Below are 25,279 nucleotides of genomic sequence, written 5' to 3' on the forward strand. Positions count from 1 at the left end.
GTGCAGAGCAAAGGCTTCCCAGGGGCACTATTTCAGGCTCTGGCACCGCTTGAGACAATGGACCATCTTCAGCCACCAGGTGACCCAGGATCTAAGGCAGGAATGGGGTGAGGAAGCAAGTCAAGCTGAGCAAGGCAGCCAAAATTCATCTTGCCTTCTTGGGCACTCACAATGATGCCATTTTTGTATGCCAGGGCTGACAAAAAAATCCCAGACAGAGAAGCAGCAGGCCAAAAAAGCAGCAGGGGTATTCTGTCTGCTATCCAAGATCCATAAACCTGGAAATCCTGGATGCCCCATCATTTCAGGCAATGGCACCCTGACAACAGGATAGTCTGGCTGTGTAGACTCCCTCCTCAGACCCTATGCTACCAGCACTCCCAGCTATCTTCGAGATGCAGCTGACTTCCTGAGGAAACTACAATCCATTGGTGATCTTCCAGAAAACACCATCCTGGCCAGTATGGAGGTAGAAGCCCTCTACACCAACATTCCACACAAAGATGGACAACAAGCTGTAAGGAACAGTATCCCCGATAATGTCACGGCAAATCTGGTGGCTGAACTTTGTGACTTTGTCCTCACCCACAACTATTTCACATTTGGGGACAATGTATACCTTCAAGTCAGCATTACTGCTATGGGTACTTGCATTGCCACGTAGCATGCCAACATTTTTATGGCTGACTTAGAACAATGCTTCCTCAGCTCTCATCCCCTAATGCCCCCACTCTACTTGCCCTACACTGATGACATCTTCATCTTCTGGACTCATGGAAAAGAAAACCCTTGAGGAATTCCACCATAATTTCAACAATTTCCATCCCACCTACAATGTCAGCCTGGACCAGTCCACACAAGAGATCCACTTCCTGGACACTACTGTGCTAATAAGCAATGGTCACATAAACACCACCCTATACTGGAAACATACTGACCGCTATACTTACCTACATGCATCCAGCTTTCACCCAGACCACATCACACAATCCATTGTCTACAGCCAAGCTCTAAGATACAACCACATTTGCTCCAACTCCTCAGACAGAGACAAACACCTACAAGATCTCTATCAAGCATCCTTACAAGTACACTAGCCACCTGCTGAAGTGAAGAAACAGATTGACAGAGCCAGAAGAGTACCCAGAAGTCACCTACTACAGGACAGGTCCAATGAAGAAAGTAATACAACCCCACTAGCCGTCACCTTCAGCCCCCCAACTAAATCCTCTCCAGTGCATCATCAAGGATCTACAACCTATCCCTCACTCTCACAGATCTTGGGAGACAGGCCAGTCCTTGCTTACAGACAGCCCCCCAACCTGAAGCAAATACTTACCAGCAACCAAACAACATAAACACTAACCCAGGAACCTATCCTTGCAACAAAGCGTGTTGCCAACTCTGTCCACATATCTATTCAGGGGACACCATCATAGGACCTAATCACATCAGCCACACTATCAGAGGCTCATTCACCTGCATATCTACCAATGTGATATATGCCATCATGTGCCAGCAATGCCTCTCTGCCACGTACATTGGCCAAACCAGACAGTCTCTACATAAAAGGACACAAATCAGACATCAAGAATTATAACATTCAAAAACCAGTTGGAGAACACTTCAATCGTCCTGGTCACTTGATTACAGACCTAAAAGTCGCAATATTACAACAAAAAACCTTCAACAACAGACTCCCATGAGAGACTGCTGAACTGGAATTAATTTGCAAAGTGGACACCATTAAATTAGGCTTGAATAAAGCCTGGGAGTGGACGGGTTATTACACAAAGTAAAACTATTTCCCTATGTTTATTTGTCCCCCTACTGTTACTCACACCTTCCTGTCAACTGTTGGAAATAGGCCATCCCGATTATCACTACAAAAGGTTTTTTCTCCTGCTGATAATAGCTCACCTTAACTGCTCACTCTTGTTACAGTGTGTATGGCAACACCCATTTTTCATGTTCTCTGTGTGTGTGTGTGTATGTGTGTGTATCTAGTTCTATATCTATATCTCTTCCTGCTGTATTTTCCACTGCATGCATCCGATAAAGTGGGTTTTAGCCCACAAAAGCTTATGCTCAAATAAATTTGTTAGTCTCTAAGGTGCCACAATTACTCCTTGTTCTTTTTGCAGATAAATTAATGGAGGTTAAGTCCATGAATGGCTATTAGCCAGGATGGGTAAGGAATGGTATCCCTAGCCTCTGTTTGTCAGAGAGTGGAGATGGATAGCAGGAGACAGATCACTTGATCATTACCTGTTAGGTTCATTCCCTCTGGGGCACCTGGCATTGGCCACTGTTGGCAGATAGGATATGGGGTTGGATGGACCTTTCGTCTGACCCAGTATGGCCATTCTTATATTCTTATGAAGGGAGGGGCAGAGCACTGCAACAGAGTTTCTGTAGTGTAGTGTTATCATGTTTGTTTAACACGCAAAAGGTCTCTGGTTTAAATCCAGGCAGAAACATGATGGCTTCCTTTTCCCAGCTCCTACTGGCCTGTCCCTGCTGTTGTAGGAGCAGCAGTGATTTCTATGCAATGTATAACCTGTATGCTTGATAGGTGTGTTATACTTCCCTCCCTCCTGCTTTTGTCTCCTCTCCCCCTCTGAATACCTGTGAAGTGGTTTTCCCCCTCCTCCTCCTGGAATGCTTGTGGGATGAATGGGCTGGTTGAACAGCTAAAAGAGCAGAAGAGCTTCCAGGTAGACAAGGTGTCTGGGACTCTAATTAGGCAGCACTCACACACCCAGAGCATGGACACTGCCCAAAGTGGAGCGTGACCAACCAAATGCAGCCAAGTCATCTCTAGTCGCAGGCCATTAGGTGCAGGTCCTTAAAAGGAGAAGGGGCCATGTGCTCAGGAGTCACTCACAAGCTTGTACCTCCAGTGAATGCCCTTTGTCCAGATTGCCTGGCCAGTGGTTCTCTGTGTTGTATTTCATTGTGCCTCAGGAAGACTTACCTTCCTCGCACCATCCATAGCTGCACTGTGGGACACTTACCTTGCAGAATCCTGACATCTCCAGTGCTGTGCCTGTCCTGGGAGCATGACTATGCAAGTCTGAGTGTGACACCCCAGCTTCTTCTTTTGAACTTAGCTGTCAGTATAATAAACCTGCAGCTTTCTGCCAAACTCTGGTGGGTCATTAGTCCTCCCTACGCTTACTAGCTGGCCCAATTTTGGGTAACAGCTGCGATAAGCTCAACCCCTGCAGGACAGAGGGTGGTGAAATGAGCTGGGAAAAAGCCTTAGCATCAGCAGGTGAAAGCTGGAGTACCTTGGCCAGTCACCTTTTGAAGCCTTGTGGCTTGGTCTCCTCTGCCCTTGGAGGTTGGCCTATGGCGGCCGGCTCTTCCTGCTGGCTTCCTTTGTCTGACTTGCCAAAGGAGGGAATGAGGCAGGAATGGCGCAAAAGAGGAAAGTCTAGCTGAGGAAGACAGGGCAGAAGCTAAGCCCATTTGTTCTGCAAAGCCTGAAAAGTCTGGGGAGGTGAGGTTGGCTGCTGGGAGGTAAAATCCTGTGCCTACCTCTTGGCTTCCCAGGAATGGCTACTTGCATCCCAGGAGAAGAAGGATGGTTCTGGGTGAAAGGAGAACAAGCAAAGCTCTGGGAGAAAATTTGGGTGTGGGATGCGGGCTCTGTGCTGGGGGAGCGGGTTGGCGTGCACGAGGGGTGGCGCTTACCCCGGGCACTGCAGCTCCCAAAGCGACTGGTACACACAACCTGGCGGCAGCAGGTCCTAGGTGGGCCGTGCCAGGGGGTCTCTGTGTGCCGCTGCCTGCAGGCGCTGCCCTCAGAGCTCCCATTGGCTGCAGTTCCTGGCCAATGGGGGCTGCGGAGTTGGTACTTGGGGCAGGGGCAATGAATGGAGACACTCCCCCCGCCCCAGGGGATGCCGGGACATGCTGGCCATTTCTGAGAGTGACACGGAGGAACGGAGGCAGAGTGGGCAGGGAGCCACCTTAGTGCTACTGGCACATCTCTGCACACCCATTAGGGGAGGGGGGCAGAGGTCACCCATGTGCTGGCTGGGGTAGGGGCAGTGCACAGAGCTGCCTCCCCTACTGGGTCTATTACAGGAGAGGAGGGGGGTCTTTTGGCCTGTAAGGTGCAGCAGGTCGGACTAGATGATCACATTGGTCCTTTCTGACCTTAAAGGCTCTGAGTCTAAAAGGGAGAGGGAAGTAAAGGAAGTTTTTTTAAAAAATAAACCAAACATTGTAATACCAGGATAACTCCCCCTGCTCGTTGTATAGTCCCACCCCTTTCTTCCTCCATTGTGTGTTGAATGACCTGCAGAACATTGATTCTCTCATTCCATTGCTAAACTGATACAATGTGACTGAAATTAAACTAATTCCCAGCAGAGAAAACATCACATCACTGCACTGGCTGGGAATTGAACCCACATCAACTGCTTAGAAAGCAGCTATGCGCACCACTATACCACCAATGCACCTGGTGAAAGTGTTACTTATGCTTGCCCAATGAGGCTAGACAAGCATTGAGGAGATCTTCTGCCTATTAAAATGTACTGGGTTCTCATCACTAAAAGAAACCACCTCCATCTTCACTTGGGTTTGAACCATCAGCCTTTCAATTAGCCACCAAATTTGTTAATCACAAGGTATGTCTACACTACGGGATTATTCCGATTTTACGGAAAGCAGTTTTTGGAAACAGATTGTATAAAGTCGAGTGCACAGGGACACACTAAGCACATTAGTTCGGCGGTGTGCATCCATATACCGAGGCGAGTGTCAATTTTCAGAGCGTTGCACTGTGGGTAGCTATCCCATAGTTTCTGCAGTCTATCCCAGCCATTGGAATTCTGGGTTGAGGTCCCAATGCCTGATGGGGCAAAAACAGTGTCGTGGGTGATTCTGGGTAAATGTCGTCACTCAGTCCTTCCTCCATGAAAGCAACGGCAGACCATCAATTCGCGCCCTTTTCCCTGGATTGCCTGGGCAGATGCCATAGCACAACAACCTTGGAGCCCGTTCAGCCTTTTTTCACCATCACCATATGACTACTGGATGAAGCTGACAGACGCGGTACTGCAGCACTACACAGCAGCATCCCCTTGCCTTTTCAAGTTATCAAAGATGGTTACCAGCCCCCATACCGTCCCGTCTGCTGCTTTGCAAGTTGACAATGACAGTTACCAGTTATACTGTACCGTCTGCTGCTGTCATGGGTGCTCCTGGCCGGCCTCGGTGAGGTTGGCCAGGGGCGCATGGACAAAAATGGGAATGACTCCCCAGATCATTCCCTTCTTTGAGTTTTGTCTAAAGGGAGAGTCAGTCCTGTCTAGACTATCAGGCAAGCCTACTAAAGAACCAGAGAGGCAAACGGCCGCTCCGGGTCAGAGCCCTAGACATCCCGCAGAAATGATGAGCTGCATGCCATTCCAGGGGGTGCCCCTGCAACAACCCCACCTGTTGCTTCCCTCCTCCCCCACCCCTCCTGGGCTACTGTGGCAGTTATCCCCCTGTTTGTGTGATGAAGTAATAAAGAATGCAGAAATTTGAAACAACACTGACTTTATTGCCTCTGCAAGCAGAGCTCAAAGGGGGCCAATACCGCTGAATTGCGGCCACACTAACCCTAATCCGACATGGCAAATACCGATTTCAGCACTACTCCCCTCGTCGAGGAGGAGTACAGATATCGGTATTAAGAGCCCTTTATATCGATATAAAGGGCTTCGTTGTGTGGACGGGTGCAGGGTTAATGTGATTTAATGCTGCTAAATTAGACATAAACTTGTAGTGTTCACCAGGCCAGAGAGAGCAGCAGGTCTTCCCTACTGTTTCCCACTCTTGTTTTCTTGACTAGTTCTCCTCCATACCAAGTTGCCCTTCTACTTTGTGAGTCTGGCTAGCTCTGTTCACAGAGCATCAGACTTTTAATCTGAGGGTACAGGATTCAAATCCCTGGTCAGGTGATAAACTACTGCCCAAGATCTTAAACTGTCTCTCTGGAGTCCTCTTTGACTTAACTTTTTCTCTTCAGGATTTTCCCTTTCCTCAGAAGGGCCTTTTTGTGTGTGGGTTTGAAGGGGCAACTTCCTGACAGCTCATTTGTCCTTGCAGCCTGGAGGAATAAAGGCCTCTGGGCGTATAGCATGTTCCTTCCCTGCACACACACACATACAAAAACATAGAATATCCCTAGGAATTAGAATCACCTGCTGCTTTCCCCTTTCCTGCTGGATCCCCAAATGACGATGCTCTTCAGCCTAAACCCATGTCCCCTCTTTTCCCAGTGCCCCTCAATCCCAAACTTCAGTCCCTCCTATGCACACTTTTCTCACTCCCAAGCAGAGCCTACTCCTCTTTACCCTTCTCCTCTATCCCTAACCACAGCCCCCTCAATCCCAACCACAGGCCCCTCCTCCTCATGCTGCTCCTCAATCCCAACCCACAGCCCCCTCCTATTCCCAGTGCCCCTCAATCCCAACCCACAGCTCCCTGCTTCCCTCCAGCAGCAGGTGCTTCAGACCCCCTCAGGAAGATTTTCTTGCAAAGTTTCATGTATGAGTCTGCATGTGGATTTTACAGTATGTTGGAAATATGTTGGATTGCTTTCCGAAATGATCACTTTTGCGTGGTGTTGGATTCCCAGTCTCCTTGTTATTGGGGCAGGAGAAATAAAGCGTTGTTATCGTTGTTGTGTAAATTGAGAGCAGCACAACTGTGCTCAGCAGACCCCGGCTGAGGGACTCATGCTCAGTTCAATAGCACTTGCTAGGCATGAGACAGGGGTTCGAAAGCCAAATGGGCAGGTGCCTGGGTCCTAATACTAAAATTTAGGGGTTAGATCAGTGTTAGGACAGGGTGGCTGTGGAGGGATGAGTGAGTCCCTAGACAACATAGTGAGAATAGTGCCTTCTTATTTTCCCCCCTTTCCACCCAGGATGGCAGGTGAACTGTATAGAGGCACCTCTGGGCTTGCACTGACTAAGGACAACAGCTGTGAGTGGGGTGCAGAGAGGGGATGGCTCATGTTAAAGGACTTTTGGTTGCTGGACTTATGAACCGTAGGGAGAAGGACACTGCCCAGCTTATTTGGGGGTGGGTCTTTTCCTCTTGGTTTATATTTATGCGTTGGGGCTGCTCACATGACTTCTGCTAACCCTGGGCTTACATTGCAATGTAGACATACCCTGAGAGGGCTTCTATAACATAATAAAAGCAGTGTGGCCCGGCTGGCCTGGATCATCTGACTTGGACTCCTGGGGCTCAGGTTGTGAGGCTAAAAACTGCAGTGCAGACATTTAGGCTCAGACTGGAGCCCAGGTTCGGAGACCCTCACCCCTTGTGGGGTCTTGGAGGCTGGGCTCAAGCCCAAGTGTCTACACTGTAATTTTATAACCCTGCAGCACAAGCCTGAATCAGCTGACCCAGGGTTTCAGAATAGTGACTTGGCTGTGTTTATGACAGTGCAGACATAATACTACGCTATGTCCACGCTGCAATGAAACACCCAGGGCTGCCCAATGCCAGCTCAGGCTCCCGAGGCTTTGGCCGTGGGGTGGTAAATTTGCAGTGTAGATATCTCAGCTCAGGCTCAATACTGGGCTCTGGGCCCCCTCAAAGTTGGGAGGGAGTTTAGCAAGCAAAAAAGGTAAAACCGCAATGAAGTATTACCCTGGACTCAATGGCATTTCTCCATTGGTCTGCCTGCTTTGGGGCAGGGACAATAGCACATCTTGCTGCATTCGTTATTTCATAGGGTGCTTTAGGATTTTCATTCTCAGACACTGGGCACAAAGCAGGACTCAACCTCGGCATAAACTAGGTGAGCTGCCCACAGATTCTGGCAGCCACAATGAGCATTTGGTGTGAGAGCTCAGACCTGCCCCTGTCCCAGAGGGAGGGGGTCATCCATGAGGGGACTGGACCACTGACCTACCAGCTCCTAACTCCCAAATGTTTAGTAATTCTGTTATCAGTGCCTGTGTGTGCAATTTAAACCATAAGAAAACCCACACTGGGCTAGACCAAAGGTCCTTCTGACAACAGCCAAGAGCAGGTGCCCCAAAAGCCACTCAACAGGGCACCACTGGCAGTTATTATCCCTGCCTCAAAAGCAGACAGACCAATGGAGAACTGCCATGACTCCAGGGTAATACTTCCCTGCAGTTTTACCATTTCCACTTGCTAAACTCCCTCCCAGCTTTCTGGGCTCCTAGACCTGCCCTAATGTTATGTCTACACTATAATTAAAACACCCAGGTCACCTGTCTCAAAGCCCAGGTCAGCTGACTCAGGGTTATGGGACTTGGACTGCAAGACTATAAAATTACAGTGCAGACATATGGACTTGAACCCAACCTCTGAGACCCCACAAGGGGTGAGGGTTTCTGAACCCAGGCTTCAGTGTGAACACAAATATCTGCACCACAGTTTTTAGCCTCTCAGCTTTAGCTCCATGAGCCTAAGTCAGATAACCCAGGCCAGCCATCCTGCCATCTTTATCCCGGGAGAGATGGATTCTAAGGGTACGTTCCCATTGCAATGGAAGCCCAGGTGTGGCATGCTGTGCTCAAAGCAGCACCCTGCAAGCCCCATATTCACCACTCTCATATAGTGATGATACATTTGAACAAAGTCTGCCTGGTGAGGTATCATTTCAAAAATCTTGAACTGTTCATCTGTTGAACCTTAATGTCTTCTTGCATTCTATGTGCTCACATTGGTTTGGGAAGTTATGAACTTTGCTCTGTGTGCATTACAGAAATATGTTATGAGGTTGGGAAATGCCCCCCACCAGCCTTTCAGGTGCAAAAATGGAGGAGCCAGACTCACTGCTGGCCCATTAAAGGTGGCTACAGTCCCAAGGACTATCCCAGAAACCGTGTACAATGCAGACTTTGCCGAGATAACACAGCAACAATGGACATTGCTTGACTCACATCATAGCAAAGGAGCTTTCTAGAAAGTTGGAAGAAATTATGAAAGAGGGGAAGAGACATCATGACTTGGCATCTCTCCCCCACAAATCAACAGCTGGAAAAACACCTGGATGACAAAACTGATACTAATAATAATAATAATACATTCAAACCAAAGTCCCCAAATAGCTAGTACTGGTTTTTCAGCCAAAAATTTTCAGTTTGGGGAATTTTGTTTTCCCAGTCAGACCTTGCCAAGGGAAGCAGGGAGAAAATGTTTGAGTTGCCTCCTTCAGAACATCTTAGCCTAGACACTCTAGCTGTGGGTCACTGTCATGGCCTTGCTGAGAACTGGGGTATTTTAATAATTTGGGGAGATCTCAGGGTGTTTGGGGGAGATTATGAGGCTGTTACCTTTTGAGATAAAAACTAAGACATACAGCGCTAGAGAATTTTTTTTTTAGAAATCTGAGATTTAGACATTTTATTTAAAGCAAGGGGGTTTCTGAGCAGGCTTTTGTTTGATCTGTCATGTACCAAAGGGGCAGATGGCTGTCTAGAAAGGAGGAATGAAGAGTAATTGCATTTGACAAGGATGGGATTTGAACCCATGCGCGCAGAGCACAATGGATTAATAGTCCATTGCCTTAAACACTCAGCCACCTCATCTGAGATGTCAGAAAATGGACAGGACGAGAAATCTAAGGCAAGCAGAGATAGGGACACTAAGGTGTTTTTAAATACTAAGCGGAAGCAGGGGCTGAATGAGCTCCCCCCTCACACCTACTGACCAGCTGTGGGAAAGGCTTCAGGAACAGATCGTGTTTGCATAGACACACCTACTCTGCCTAGGTATGCAGCATCATGGGGCCGCTTCCCCAAAATGACCAGTTTTAGCTGGTAGCGGGTTACAAATCACTTTAGCACTGAGTGGTATGAAATGTTGTTATCCTTCCTGCATGAGTGAAGGGCAGCAGAACATACTTAGTCGGTCCTGATGGGTGAGGAATAGCTTTTATTGGACTGCATAGAAGTGATTCAGAACGTCACCCTAAAGCAGTGGTCCCCAAACATTTCACACTGTGCCCTCTTATCCATGGCTGTGGGCCCTTGGAGCCATAGTTGAAAACTGGGGCTGGGAGTGGGGTGTTGCTTGCTGAAGAGAGGGGTGCAGACAGGGGTAAGGGGGTTGAGGCCGAGCTGGGAGTCAGGGGCCCAGGCTGAGGGTGGGGTTGGAAAAGAGCTGGGACAGAGTCGGGTTGACTGGTGCTCCCTCCATGGGGGCTGGCTCAGCCCCTGAGGTGCCCCTATGAATCTTCCTCTGTGTCCCCCTAGGAGTCATGCCCCACATTTTGGAGACCACTGAACCCTATATGTTAAGCAGGGGCTAGTGATGCCAAAGCCCAGGGAAAGGGAGAACAAGTGCAGGGGCCCCAGCACTGGAACTAGGCCCCCTCACTTCTGTCTGTGGCTCTGCCCCCTGCCACACCTTCCACCCACGGCCCCATCCACTATGTCACCTCTGTTCCACCACTTCCCCCACTATCCCCACCCTGTCACTCCTTACCCCTGCCCTGCTGTGGCCCCAAGACCAGAGAAGCTCTGTGCCCCTGCTGCAGCCCCTGGGCCATAGCACGGAGTGAGAGCTCCTCCAGCCCTGGGGCTGACATGGGGGAGACTTTTCCAGGGGGGACATAATTTCTCCAGGGCCCCTAGTCATGGGCTCCACTGCCTCTTGGTGACACAAGGTTTGGGGAGGCTGAGCCCACCCAAGCCTCCATTATGTGCTGCCCAGGCTACCGCTGCTCAGTGTGTGGCCAGTCTCCTTGTGTTCTCTGCTGTTCTTGCTGGGGAGCTTGGCTGGCCTTAGGGGTGGGGCCCCCCAGCATCCGCCCAGGGCTCCAGGGGGTCAAAGGGCACCGTGTGGCAGTGCGAAGGTGCTCACTGCTCTCCCCTGCCCCAATGCTTCTCCATGGCCCCATAGAGGGTTGCGGGGAGAGAGGTGCAACTCTATGTGCTCCATGCGTCCTGGTCACTTTCCCCACCTGGGCTGTGCTGTGAGGGGAGCATCAGAAGCTGCTGCTCTCTGCCCTCCCCTTATGCAGTCTGGCTGAGAAAAGTGACCTGGATGCAGGGAACTCAGATGATGTCTCTTCTTGCCCCCCCCCCATTTCTGCAGCTCCTAGGGGTGCCCAGAGGAGAAGCATTCCAGGGAGGAGCGGGTAGCAATGGCTGCAGCTCCATGCACACGGGTCACTGTCCCCACGTGGGGGCAGGAGGGGGTGCACGGGTTAGGGGTGAAGGGGGTGCAGCAGCGGGCAGTGGCTGGTGGCACAGGAGCGGGAAACAATAGGGGAAACCTGCTGCTCTCTCTGCCCGGTCAACACTATGAGTTTATATCAAATTTAGCAGCGTTAAATAGCATTAACCCTGCACCCGTCCTCACAATGAAGCCCTTATATCGATATAAAGAGTTCTAAATACCGGTATCTGTACTCCTCCCCGATGAGGGGAGTAGCGCTGAAATCGGTATTGCTATTTCGGATTAGGGTTAGTGTGGCCACAATTCAATGGTTTTGGCCTCCAGGCGCCATCCCACAGTGCACCATTATGACCGCTTCGGACAGCAATCTGAACTCGGATGCATTGGCCAGGTAGACAGGAAAAGCCCCGTGAAATTTTGAATTTTATTTCCTGTTTGCTCAGCGTGGAGCGCCGATCAGCACAGGTGACCATGCAGTCCCAGAATCAAAAAAGAGCTTGCAAAGCAGCAGACGGGACGGTATGGCTGGTAACCATCTTTGCTAACTTGCAAAAGGCAAGAGGATGCTGCTGTGTAGTGCTGCAGCACCGCGTCTGTCAGCACCATCCAGTAGACATACGGTGACAGTGAAAAAAAGCTGAACAGCTCCATGGTTGCCGTGCTATGGCGTCTGCCCAGGCAATCCAGGGAAAAAGGAGCAAAATGATTGTCTGCCGTTGCTTTCACGGAAGGAGGAGTGAGTGACGACATTTACCCAGAATCACCCACGACACTGTTTTTGCCCCATCAGGCATTGGGACATCAACCCAGAATTCCAGTGGGTGGGAGAGACTGCGGAAACTATGGGATAGCTATGGGATAGCTACCTACAGTGCAACGCTCCGGAAATCGACGCTAGCCTCTGTACATGGACGCACACGGCCGAAATAATATACTTAGTGTGTCCGCGTGCACTCAACTTTATACAATCTGTTTCCAAAAAACAGTTTCTGTAAAATCGGAATAATCCCGTAGTGTAGACATACCCTGTGATTAACAACTTTGGTGACTAATTGAAAGGCTGATGGTTCAAACCCAAGTGAAGATGGAGGTGTTTTTTTTTAGTGATGAGAACCCAGTACATTTTAACAGGCCGAAAATCTCCTCAATGCTGCTCTATCCTCATTTTGCAAGCATAAGTGACACATTTGCCAAATGTATTGGTGGTATAGTGGTGAGCATAGCTGCCTTCCAAGCAGTTGACCTGGGTTCAATTCCCAGCCAATACAGTGATGTGATGTTTTCTCCCTTGGGAGTTAGTTTAATTTCAGTTGCATTGTATCAGTTTATCAATGGAATGAGACAATCAATTTCCTACAGGTCATTCAACACACAATGGAGGAAGAAAGGAGAGGGACTGTACAATGAGCTGTTGGAGTCATCTTTGTATTACAATGTTTGGTTTCTTTTTTTTTTAAAACTTCCTTTACTTCCCTCTCCCTTTTAGACTCGGAGCCTTTAAGGTCAGAAGGGACCAATGTGATCATCTAGTCCGTCCTGCTGCACCTTACAGGCCAAAAGACCCCACCCATCTACTCCTGTAATAGACCCAGTAGGGGAGGAAGCTCTGTGCACTGCTCCTACCCCAGGCAGCACATGGGCGACCTCTGCTCCCCTCCCACCATGGGTGTGCAAAGATGTGCCAACAGCACTAAGGTGGCTCCCTGCCCACTCTACCTCCATCCCTCCGTGCCACTCCCAGAAGTGGTTGGCATGTCCCGGCATCCCCTGGGGCGGGGGGAGGGTCTCCATTCATTGCCTCTGCCCCAAGTACCAACTCCGCAGCTCCCATTGGCCAGGAACTGCAACCAATGGGAGCTCTGGGGGCAGCGCCTGCATGCAGCAGTGCATGGACACACCCTGGCATGGCCCACCTAGGAGCTGCTGACGCAGGGTTGTCTGTACCGATCACTTTGGGAGCTGCACTGCCCGAGTTAAGCGTCACCCCTCCTACACCCCAATCCCCTCCCCCAGCGCAGAGCCAGCACCCTGCACCCAAATTTCCTCCCATAGCGTTGCTTGCCTTCCTTTCACCAAGAACCATCCTTCTTCTCCTGGGATGCAAGTAGCCATCCCTGGGAAGCCAAGAGGCAGGCACAGGATTCTACCTCCCAGCAGCCAACTGCACCTCCCCAGGCTTTGCAGAACAATGGTGGCGCTCTACTAACCCCACTTAGCAGAACTGAGGTGCTTAGCTTCTGCCCTGCCTTCCTCAGCTGGACTTTCCTCTTTTGTCCCGTTCCTGCCTCCCTCCCTCCTTTGGCATGTCACACAAAGGAGGCCAGCAGGAAGAGCCGACCTCCGTAGGCCAGCCTCCAAGGGCAGAAGAGGCCAAGTCACAAGGCTTCAAAAGGTGACTGGCCAAGACCCTCTAGCTTTCCCCTGCTGATGCCAAGGCTTTTTGCTCAGCTCATTTCACCGCCGTCTGCCATGCAGGGGTTGGGGTTACTGCAGGACAGGACAGTGGCAGCAGTAGGAGCGCTTTGCTGGACAGGCAGAAAAAGTAAATCCTCCTGTTTTTGAACCAATCACCTTTTGCATGTTATGCAAATGTGATAACCACTACACTACAGAAACTGTGTTGCAGGACTTTCTCTCTCCCTTCATAAGAATATGAGAACAGCCATACTGGGTCAGACCGAAGGTCCATCCAGCCCAGTATCCTGTCTGCCAACAGTGGCCAATGACAGGTGCCCCAGAGGGACTGAACCTAACAGGTAATGATCAAGTGATCTCTCTCCTACCATCCATCTCCACCCTATGACAAACAGAGGCTAGGGACACCATTCCTTACCCATCCTGGATAATAGCCATCAATGGACTTAACCTCCATGAATTTATCTAGGTTTTTTAAAAATCCTGTTATAGTCCCAGCCTTCAAAACCTTCTCAGCCAAGGAGTTTGACATGTTGACTGTGCACCGTGTGAAGAACCTCCTTTTATTTGTTTTAAACCTGCTGCCCATTACTTTCATTTGGTGTTCCCTAGTTCTTATATTATGGGAACAAGTAAATAACTTTTCCTTATTCACTTTAGGATGTGGGGTCTGGGCTGGGCTGACTTTAGTCCCAGGCTGGGGTCTCCTGAATGTTGGGAAACATCCTTTGCTGCTACCCAGGCACAGCAGGCTACTAGTGACAAACCAGGGCTGGGATGAGAGGGGAATGTTGCATGGACTTTATCATACAGGGCCTATCCTGCTTCTCAGAGCCCAGAGGCGAGAATCTAGAGAAGGTTGAGTCATTTCTCAGCTGCATTCTCAGGAGAAGCCGGTAGCCATCCTTGATCAGACACTCAGGAGAGCAACCACAGCAGTTCTGTGGAGAGCTCTGGCTGCCAGGGGATCCAGCTAGGAGAGGGAGTGCTGAGGGTTCTGCAGTTTTTGCAGTGGGGCTGTCTTAGGAGTCACAGGTGGCTTTGTTGGTGGGGTGGTGAAGTAGGGACTACAGGATGTGAGGCTGGCTGAAATGAAACTGCACAAAAAACCTCCCCATTTGTTCCAGCTAAGGCCCTACTTTGGCCTCTCCTCCTTTCATAAATATCTCCATATCTACCCCAGCTCTCAGAAACACCCTCTCTCCATGGGCATTTTCACGATTTCTTCCTTTTTTCATGGAGAGAGACAGAGAAAAAACAAGCCTATTAATTTGACCTACCGACTCAGTTCACGGCATGAAATACACAATTTTGTATTCAATGAGTTGTGTTCATTTACATAACATGAAAAATATGTTTTGGGCAATGCATGAAAACCTCCCTCCATTGAACAACCCACTTGATCTAGTTAATGTACTACAGAATATTTGAAGAAGTTAAGAAAGATGTGCTTAGAAATTAACATGTTGTGCCATTTACACACGCACAAGACACAGAAGAAACTGAATTATTTGAGCTACTAAAATTTCCATTTTCTCACAGTATTTTAGTTCTCAAGGTTGTTTTAATTTGCTTATTTTTTTGGAACTAGAAATGAGGATGAGTACACTGAAGTCAGTGGAATTACCGCAGTGAGGGATTAGTCTCATTATTTGCCACTAACAAAACCTTTATTAACGCAGAGTTAACTTTGACTGTGAATATCTCTTACCTTCCAGAACATCAAGTTCAGTAAAACTCAAATTCTGGAAAAACAGGGAATACAGAGTGAGGGTACATGCCCAGATAACCTTAACTCTGCCCTCTGGAAGAGAATCCCTCAGAGCATATGAGAATAAAGAAAGGTTTGGGGACAAATTACATCTACTTCCCAAGAGTTTGTTTCTTCTGTAATTAATTGATCCTGGCCCCATCAATTGATCCTGGCCTGGTGTCTGGCTGTAGAATTTACTATTTACTGTCTTTATCCCAGTATATTAAAGGCAAAACTGCTTTATAAAAGCTCTGTTATTCTAGGTTACACAAACAGGTCACTTCCCCACCTATTTCAAGGAGATGGAATTTTCCTGACCCGCAGGGAACTTAAAATAACATGCTCAAGATCACACATTCCTTAGGAGAAAATGAAGGGAAAAAAAACCAAAAACCAGCAAACCATTGCTGTTTCTACCCAAATGATCAATGAGACCGGAAAGTGAAACTGTGCAATTAATTGTCTGGTACTACACTGACTCTGCAGTTACTTGGATGCAGACATGCACAGCTCTACGGTTGGTAAACGTACAGAGACTCTGCTGCTGCTCATGAACTAGCAGCACATGACCTCTAAACAGCTGCCATTCAAATGCATCTGAAAGTCACAAGGAACAACGATCTGTGTTAAAGGAAGGCTGCCATTTATTAAAGCCCCAATTGATGCCGTGTGCACAAACAGAGGATTGAATGTGTAACAAGGAGTTTGGTAAATCTTGGTTATTTTATTTTTGTAACGGCTCCTGTCCACCTCCAGTAGAGTTTTCGGTCCCAATGGCAACTTACTTACCAAATGTAATACAGACTAGTCCATTCCTCCCAAGTGGATGTGGTTCTTGTTCTTCTGCACACTGTAGCCCATGGAGGCCAAGGACCTGCAAATGCGTCTTCATGTGCCGTTGTTTAATTGATGAAAACAAACCTAGAGACTTAGAGGATTGGAAGTGATTTCAGTTGGGGGACATGTTTGCTAGATTTTTATGCATTTGCAGAGGAAAACATTGAGTGTGTCCATTCATTTCAGGGGTCCCTATTTAGTGGAGTTCCTGAACATACTGGAAATGGAATTATTTTTATTGAAGGAACAGGTGTGTGAGGTGGTACTTGGATTTGAACCAAGGACCACTTGATCTGCAGTCAAACTACAGAGGAAGTTGTGGTTCTTTAGTTTTAACAGAGCTGGGCCTTGTCTCACTCTCAAGCTAGACTTACACTAATGGGTGATATGGCTTTAGTTAAAGTGTTTTAATTGAACAGCTGTTGCATGTCTACCCTGTGTCACGAGTGCACATCCATGCTAGAATCTCTTGGATCACCACAGAGAGCAGTGCACTGTGGGTAGCTATCCCACTGTGCAACTGGCTGCAGGGTGCTTTGGGAAGGGTTTGCAATGCCTCACGGGCTGGTACAGCATCACATGATGCAGGTTTCTCTATCCCATTGTTCTATGGGCATCCTACTAGATTGCCAGCTCTTTTCAACTGCAATGTGCGTGGTGGGGTAGAGAGCGTGTGCGTGTGGGGAGGAGAGACAGTGTGTGCATTTTGGAAGAGTGAATGTGTCGGCACACTGTCTCTAAGTTCAGACAGCTGCTGGAAGCAACCAGTCCTGAGGCAGGGGACAGCCCCGACATCAGCCCCTCTTCTCTCACTGGCTCAGCTCAGCACAGCACAGCACTCTCTGTCACACACACACACACACATACACGTACACACTGCTGCCTGCTTAGCTCTGTGTCAGAGGTGCTGGAACAGGGGGGTTAGAGGGCCATGGCCCCACCACTCTTTATTGGCTGTTAGGACAAATGATGAAGGGGAGGGGAAAGGGTACAGTCTTGGGGAAAAGGCGTTCTGTGGGTGTGGCCTCGAGGGGAGAGGTGCTGTGAGTGAGGGTCCTTAGGAAGGGGTGTCATAAGGGTGCCACAGTTCGGACAACGGTGCCCCTCCCCCTCCCACTGTAAGGAAGCTTCTGCCGCCCCTGCTCTGTGTTCGCAAAGCTGGAGAGAGCAGCATCCACAGCAGTGATTTGCTCCCCAGGGCTCCAGCATGGGGGCTTGGGAGATGATTTAAAGGGCCCGCTGCCTTTCATGTGTGAAGAAAAGATTCTGTACTGCCTGGACTACCATAGCAGCAGGATGCTGGGCTCCTCTCCCTTGCACTGCTTAATGTCATGCCTGGACTAATAGCAGTTGGAGGCTGCCTCCCCCTCATTTTATCTCTAATAAGTCAGTGTTTCTTATTCCTGCATTCTTTATTATTTCATCACACAAATGTGGGGACACTGCAACGGTAGCTCAGGAGGGTTGGGGGAGCAGGGAAGCAACAGGTGTGTTTGCTGTAGGGGCACCCCTTAGAAAGGCATGTAGTTCATCATTTCTCCAGGATCCAAAATGGAGCAGCTGTGCTCTCTGATACACTGGTTCTCTAGTACACTTGCCCCATATTCTAGGCAGAACTGACTCTATTTTTAGACACAACGTAAAGGAGGGAATGACCAGGGGAGTCATTCCTATTTTTGTCTTTGCGTTCTTGGCCAACTTCAGCAAAGATCAGCCAGGATCACCCATGACAGCAGCAGACAGCACAAAACAACAGATAACAATCATCTCATTGCCAATTTACAATGGCACAGCAGACGGTACAGAACAACTGATAATCATCTCTGCTATCATGCAAAGGCAAATGAATACTGCTGCGTAGTGCTGCAGTACTGCCTCTGTCAGCGGCATCCAGTACATATACGGTGACAGTGACAAAATGCAAAACAGGCTCCATGGTTGCCATGCTATGGTGTCTGCCAGGGCAATCCAGGGAAAAAGGGCGTGAAATGATTGTCTGCCGTTGCTTTCCCGGAGGAAGGAATGAGTGACGACATTTACCCAGAACCACCCGCAACAATGATTTTTGCCCCATCAGGCACTGGGATCTCAACCCAGAATTCCAAGGGTCGGAGGAGACTGCGGGAACTATGGGATAGCTATAGAATAGCTACCCACACTGGAGTGCTCCAGAAATCGATGCTAGCTTCTGACCATGGAAGCACACACCGCCGAATTAATGTGCTTAGTGTGGCCACGTGCACTCGACTTTATACAATCTGCTTTACAAAACTGGTTTATGTAAAATCAGAATAATCCCTTAGTGTAGACATACTCTGCAGCTCCCACTCTGGGAGGTCCACCCAAAAATGTGGGGCTGAAATAGTGCTCGGGCAGTGATCCCCACCAGTGACCTGGGCCATCCTTTGGGCTCTGTGGTGAGAACCCTCAGCCTCCCATCCTTAGTCTCTACCCTGATTGGTTGAGCAGGGGATTATTGACAGGGAGGAGACTCAGGTCCTTGTTGTTCTCTTTGAAGACCAAGGTAATAAGTCATAACCAGTTATATGTTTGATGAATTTTGCTGCTTCTCTGCATTAATTGTCTCTGAGCAGTTCATGATTCTCTGTAACATTGCAGTTCTCCTCAAATACTTGCTGAATAATTACTGTGCAATGTTGTTGGTCTGGAGCTCATCTGAGAGCACTTTACTCAGGTCATTCAATGTCTGAAATTCAAGATCTGATGGTTAGTTTGAAAATCAGGGCTCTTGGGTCCTATTCCCAACTTTGCCACTGCCTGGCTGTGTGACCTAAGACAAGTTAATTCTCTTTTCTCAGCCTTAGCTTCTCCCTCTTTCAAGTAGGGATAATAATGATCTGCTCCTACGTACTTCGACACATTCACTGTCTCGCCCCATACACAGTCTCCACACTGCAGTTGAAAGGCAGTTGGCAATCTAGTAGGATGCCCATGGAACAATGGGATAGAGAAACCTGCATCACTGAAAGTACAGCCATGAAGACACCACACACAAGCCTTCCCTAGCTGGCAAGAATCAAACCTCCACAGAAAGACCCCTATGGTGTCATACCCCAGCTCCCTAAGCCCTCAGCCACAACCACTTAACACAGGGGCCTTTCTACAATCTGGTTCTGTTCTTACTGAAGGGTCATTTCCAATTGTTTGCTCAGACCAGCTTCCCCAGCTCACTCACTGCTGTGCAGCTCTGTACATTTGGCCCTGGCTGAACAGCAAGAATTCCTGCTCATTTCCCTACTGGCTGGAGCATGGTTAGAGTGTGTTTGTGGTTAATTATATTGCTGTAGATTGTTCATTCCCTGCCTTGGGAATTCAGACAGTCCCTTTCCCAACATATCTCCAGCACATCAGTCCCTGGCTGGGTCTCCTGGGCAGTGGAAAACATCCCTTGTTTGGTGCTGCCATGGGAATCATGCAGAGATGTGCCAGCAACATTGATGTGACTCCCTGCCCACTCAACCTCTGTCCCTCCGTGCCGCTCCCAGAAGTGGCTGGCATGTCCCAGCATCCCCCAGGGTGGGGAAGCATCTCCATGCACTGCCCCTGCCCTGAGTACCAACTCCGCAGCTCCCATTGGCTAGGAAGGCCATCCTGTTTGGTCTCAGCAGCACTCGTGGAGCAGGGGGAAACACATGGCTGAGGAAATTTCCCACAGCCAAAAGATAAGTCTTGAGCATCACAACTTTGTAGGCTAATGACAAGGTCCACTTATGCCACCGGCTGAGATATTCCTAACAGGCCAGCCACCGCTTCTCCCAGTTCGCATTCCCCACCTCGTCCCCAACCGAATGCTAGAAGGCCCAGCCATCAACCTGCCCACTCTTGAGCCCTTCTCTTCCTCCCTGACTGATAGGGGAGAGTATTGAGCCTCCCTCCCTTAGGCCCTTCAGTATTCCTGTGGACACCAACACTGCACAAGTGACTTTGGGCCAGTAGGTCAACCAATAGGGCTGCCTCCTAGGCCAGGCTGCAGCCCAGCTTCAGGACTCAGAGGAAATGCAGATCGCATTCCTACCTACAGGACTCCAGGCACGGCCAGGTTTCTGGATCAAACGTCCCCTCTTGTGCTCAAGTCACAACAGCCGGCAGGTAAAAGACAGGCTTTCATGGCCTTTGAGAAAGCAAGACAGAGCCTTGGAAGACCCAGCAGGGTTTGTGGCACAGAAATTGTCCATCCTCAGATCCCAACAAGACTTCAGCTCAGATTGCAGGATTCAAAGTCCTGAGTGCTGGCCCTTATACCATAGGACCAATAGGGATCCCCCAGACCTGTGCTGAGCTCTGGTGTGGATGATCCTGTGGGGGCAGCCCTGCATTTACTCACCAAGTTGTCATGCAGCAGTTTGCTGCAGCTCCCAGAAACGCCTTTCTTAATCCAGACTGAGAAGCCAGTGGGCATGTGAGGAAGTTGCCCCTTCAGTCCCAGGCAGTACATGGCCCTTCTTAGAGGGGACCAAGCCCTGCAGGGGTAGGGGGAGCAATGTTAAGTAACATCCTAAAGAGATGCCTTCTTCAGTTTTGGGGGGAATACCACAGGAGGAAAAGTCCCCTTCATTATCTGACCAGGGACTTGAACCTTGGACTTTCAGATTAAAAGTCTGATGTGCTACCAATTGAGCTAGCCAGGCTCACACAAAGAAAGGAAAGTTTGATGCAGAAGAGAAACTAGTCAAGAAAAAGAGGACAGAAAATTCAGAAAATTTGCTATTCTTGCTCCCTTAGCAGCCCTAGTTCCATCTTGCTCCTCCATTTGGTGCCCAGATAAATTATTTTTTAGTTAAATATTAGATCAGGCTACCATGTCATTTGGGAGAGCAGGATGAAGCTTTGGAAATCCCAAGATGGTTAGCCGGCAACCAAAGGACCCCAAGGTCTCATTGAGACTTAAACTTTGATTTCAGGGTTCAAAGTCCTGAGTGCTGACCCTTAAACCATGGGACCAGCCTGGGAGCCTTTGATCTCTGTTGACTTCTGGCAGGGAGGACTCAGTGGGAACATGCATCTCTGGCTAGTCCTGCATTTGTTCAAAAATTCAGCGCACGGAGCTTTGCTGCAGGCCCAGAAGCCTTTCTTCCTCCAGATTGCGAGGTCAATGGACAGGTGAGGAAGTAGCATCTTCAGTCCCAGGCAGTAAAGGGCCATTCCTAGGAAAGGCTAATTTCTGAAAAGGAAAAACTGAAGTCAAGAAGAGTCCTTCCGAAGTTCTCGAGGGATATCACAGGGGGAACTATGTGTCTGCTTGACCAGGGACTTGGATCCTGTACTCTCAGACTAAAAGTCTGATGTCCAACTGAGCTAACCAGGCTCACATGTAAAAGAGGCAAATTTCGTGCAGAAGAGAAACTAATCAAGAAAAAGAAAGCGAGAAACAGTACAGAAAACCTGCTACTCTCGCTCTCTTAGCAGTCCTAGCCCCAGCCTGATCCTCCATCAACTGCCCTGAGGCATTATTCTTTTTTTAGTTAAATATCAAATCCAGGAGAAAACACAGTTATACAAAGCAAAATAAAATCACAGACAGAAATGTCATTGGAAATGCAAAAATAAAAAAGGAAAATACAATTGCCATCACTTTATCGTGTCTGGGCCATTCCTGTATCGAGAGCATCCATTAAGGTCCCTGTGTGCTTATGAGAAACCTGGAGGAACTAATACTACAGCCTGTACATGAAACTCAACTGCTCCCAGGTGTCCTAGTAAAACCCTTTCCCTGCTGTGAAGTTGCACTCCATGTGATTTTATGAAAATATGTTAATGAGTGTGAATATAAAGTGACTGGACTATGCTTCATGTGAAAGATCTCTTGTAAGGTATCATTACAAAGCTTATAATCTACTGTGTGTGTTCATCCTATTTGTATGAACCGATCATTCCTGTATCTGAAACTAGAAATATGAACTATAACTCTGAGGTCCTGTTGCAATGATGCAAAGTGTGGGCCATTAATAGTGGTTTGGAATCTTGATGGCTCTCATTAACCAGGACAATTGACTGCAGATGGCTCTGTCCTGCACCATCTGTGAGTCAGGCCAAGAAGAGTGAAGGCTTGAGGTCTCACAGGACATGTTGTTCCATGTCACCTGGTACAGGAATCCATCTTAAACCTGGGGCTTTTCCACAGGAGAGAGACAAAAGGTTCCTGCCTTGTAACAAAGCTGTATAAGGGGGTGGAACTGAACAAACATGGCTGCAGTCATGAGACATCCCCTAGCTATCACCTGAGCTGGAACAAGGGCTATACCAGGAGAAAAGATTGGGCCCAGACAAGAAATAAGTCTAGTCTGCCTCTCTGTCTGTGCAGATGGGATCTTTCCCTCCAGTGCTGGAGGATTCGCCCTTCTCATCTACCCTTGTCCCAAGCAGCAAAGCAGATGGGAATCTTAAATGTACCAAGGTGACTTAGGAGCAGAAACCCCCCCAGACCTTGCATTCAATTGGCATGTGCCCCTCACTCAGCAGGATTAAAACTCCTGCAGGGAGACTGCTGGGCCACATCCCAGCTGGCCATGAGCAAAGCAGCAGAGTGCAACAAAGAACCTGGAAACACAGGGCCTCATACATGCAAAGCATATGCTACTATCACTGAGTTACATCCCTAGATACGCTGTAGCTCATACTCAGAGCCCTCCTAGTCCCAGAGCATCCAGTGGCCTAAGAGCAGCATAGAGGACACATTCCCTGCTCTGAGGGCCAAACCTGCTGTCCTGGAGGCTGCTGGTTCTTAGGGTCACTTTTCAGCAGGGCCAGAATTGATGTGTGGGGCAGAGAGAGTGTGTGCCCCGGACTCAGGGTGCAGAGATACACTCATCCCTCTCCCCCGCATTGGGTGGGGAGAGCGGCCACCTCCTGCTGGAAGGTAATGAGAGGGGAGGGGCGCTGTGAGTCGCTCAACACCTGACCCTGGTGGCAGGAGTGGTGTGGGAAGCTCCAATTATTTCTAGGATCTGCTATTGCCACCTGCCTGTAAAGTCCAGCTTCCCCAGCACATTCACTGCGGTGCAATTGGGTCATTGTTTCCATGGCTGCACAGCAAAGAATCACTCCCAGTTTCCCTTCTATCTGCAGCAGGATTAGCCTGTGTCCGTGGTTAATGAGGTGGATCTAGTTGTAGATTGTTATTCATTCCCCACCTTGACAATTCACACAGTCCCTTTCCTACTCAAATCCCCAGCACTTCGGTGATCCTGGTAGCAGGGGCTGGGTCCTGAGACTTTGAGGGTCCTTTTTACCCTTCACCTGGAGTGAACTCAGCTTTTCCCCCATCCCAGACAATCCATGAAATAACAACAGGGGCATAAAGAAAGAGGGGAGGGAACAGCTCACTGCCAGGTCTGGATGTGCCCAGGGCCCCAACTCATCCATTGTTTCCATGGAATTTGGCCCCCTGCTTTGCACAAGGGACAGAGAAAGATCTTGCTGTTCCTGTGTCTGTGCAAGGAAAATTGTGCTTCTGTATGAAAGAGAGGAGGGAAATGGCCCCATGATGGGACAATATCCTCAGGATTAAGACCTAAGGACTCAGGCTGAGAACTGATAGAACTCCACTCATCTGGGATTTAACAAATTGTTTTCCATGGAGCAGGTCCAGATCCAGCATTTTTGCCACTCCAAGTGGAAGAAAATATAAAAAAGCTGCAATCAGCGGCAGCTCTACCTCTGCCACTTTTGGTAGCAAGTCTTTCCCTCCGAGAGGGACTGAGAGGGCCCAACTGCCGCAGAAGCCTCCCCATTCCATTGGCCGTCCCAGGCACCTGCTTGCTGCGCTAGTGCCTGGAGCCAGCCCTGCCATGGAGACGCTGGGAAGATGGAGGAATCAGGAAAAAACCACAGGCTTGTTTACATTGCAAGTGAAGAATAACTGAAGCTTTTTTGGTTTAAAGTTACTTTTCCCTGACTGGGAAACCCAGGCCATGGCAGTGAAAGTGCCAAATCCTAAACACTAGACCACTAGAGAGCTGATGTTTTTTTTTTCCACTTATGCTACACTTTCTTAGGCTACTTTCTATCCACTTTCTGACATTGCTCCATTGTCCACTCCCTGAGGGGTTAAGAACAGAGAGTGCAGGAACCCCTGTACTCAGGGTCACAACCTCAGCTCTACACAAGCCACTGAAACAAACTCGAATGATGCTTCCTCCAGCAGGATCACAGAAACACACATAAAAACCCAGGAGGAACAATCCTCCTCTGTCTTCAATTACCCCATCGCAACCCTCTCAGCAGCCGACTCTTGCAGGAAGGACACTGAGCTGATAGAAGCTTTGGCATAGAGACCAAGGAAGGGGTGTTGCTCCCCCTCGCTGTGAGCTGATCACAGTCTGACTCCGTGGAACGGGGCTCTGAGCTTTGCCATCTTGTGAGTTCTGAGAGCAGAGCTCCCCGGACCCTTCTGCTGAGAGTATGATGATTGTACAACAGCTGCAAGGCCTTTTTCCCCCTCCTTGTCCTCGTTGGCTTCCCCAGACTTTCCCCACAAATGGTTCTATCTGGTGCTGGAGGGATCTAAGGAACTGCAGGTTTCCCTCACCCATCTCTTAAAGCAAACAGTGATTCTCTTCTCTGACACTCCTGGGTTTGGGCTTCTTTTGAGTTTTTCCCAAGGGGGGGCCTGATTCCCTATGAAAATGGGTGTGTGGCACCAGCTTGTCTGTCCCCTCTCTGGGAACCGAGAAACTTTTTCAGACTCTCCCCCACTAGATGAGTCCAACAGCACCTCCCCTTGGTGGGAGAAACCTAAATTCCAACCTCCCGCCCTGGTTACTCTGACCAGCCGATGGCAGCAGCATGCTAAATTAACCCCAGCTCTCTGGTCTAGAAAGCAGCATCTAACCAGCCCTGTGACAGCTCTGGTTTGCTCGCTGAAGACATAACAAACCAGGAAAGAAGGCAAATGTCAGACAGGGAACATCAGCTCACAAATAAACACCCTCAGGCTCCTTCTACACTGGAACTGGGCAGTTGACTGACTTTAAATCTAGTTAGCTCTGTTGGTAGAGCATGATGCTCTTAATCCCACCATCATAAAATCAAGCCCCATGGTGGGTGGTTGCGACAAATCTTAGGTGTCACTCTTCT

The 25,279-nt window shown here is 49.0% G+C and overlaps 2 non-coding genes across 2 annotated transcripts; one reads left to right on the forward strand and one right to left on the reverse strand.

Annotated features, from left to right (window-relative positions):
• Positions 1 to 9,502: 9,502 nt before the first annotated feature.
• On the reverse strand, positions 9,503 to 9,584 carry TRNAN-AUU (transfer RNA asparagine (anticodon AUU)). Its single transcript has one exon. It is a non-coding gene; the product is annotated as a tRNA-Asn (tRNA).
• Positions 9,585 to 12,374: 2,790 nt separating this feature from the next.
• Positions 12,375 to 12,446, forward strand: TRNAG-UCC (transfer RNA glycine (anticodon UCC)). The gene has a single exon. It is a non-coding gene; the product is annotated as a tRNA-Gly (tRNA).
• The last annotated feature ends 12,833 nt before the right edge of the window (positions 12,447 to 25,279 follow it).

The sequence above is a fragment of the Gopherus flavomarginatus genome, unplaced genomic scaffold (assembly GCF_025201925.1).
Source record: "Gopherus flavomarginatus isolate rGopFla2 unplaced genomic scaffold, rGopFla2.mat.asm mat_scaffold_83_arrow_ctg1, whole genome shotgun sequence".
NCBI lineage: Eukaryota > Metazoa > Chordata > Testudines > Testudinidae > Gopherus > Gopherus flavomarginatus.